This window comes from Apaloderma vittatum, unplaced genomic scaffold (genome assembly GCF_000703405.1).
Source record: "Apaloderma vittatum isolate BGI_N311 unplaced genomic scaffold, ASM70340v1 scaffold34184, whole genome shotgun sequence".
NCBI lineage: Eukaryota > Metazoa > Chordata > Aves > Trogoniformes > Trogonidae > Apaloderma > Apaloderma vittatum.
The window spans coordinates 1988-2566 of NW_009711521.1; positions in this window are offsets into that span (position 1 = coordinate 1988).

Here is a 579-nt window from a genome sequence, read left to right on the forward strand (position 1 = left end):
AAGAGCTGCCGATTCCCCGTCCTCGGGGCTGGCAAAGGCCAGGGTGCAGCCCTGAGGGTGCTCAAATGCCTCCCTGAGGTGATTGTTTTGGGGTTTTTTTTTTGGTGCTGTGACCTACCACAAACAGCCTCGGGCTGGGGGTAGAGTCGCGGCTGCACACACACGGGTATTCATGGGCAGAAAAAGGCCAGTCCTCAAACAAGCAAACATTGACTGTCTGGTTTCCCGGCACTGCCCATCAGCCCCCCGAGTCCCACCCCCAGCCGCAGTCTCTCCGTGCGCAGAATATTGGGCAGGTTTCCTTCAGGCAGCAGCTTTCACACAGGCCGGGAGCCAGACATTCCTGGTGCGGCGCTGCCGTCACCCTGCCAGCCCCACTCCGCTGCTGCTCCGCACCAGCACCCGTGTCACTAAAGAATAAAGCAAGAGGAAACCAGAGCAGTTGACACCAGGGTTCTTTTAATGCAGTTGCTTCTAAAATGCAGCCTTAAAATGACTTCTAATGGGGAATGATGAGAAACGACGCATCTTTTTCATCCCTGAAGCATGATTCCTCTGCCTCCACCAGTCACCGCTCTT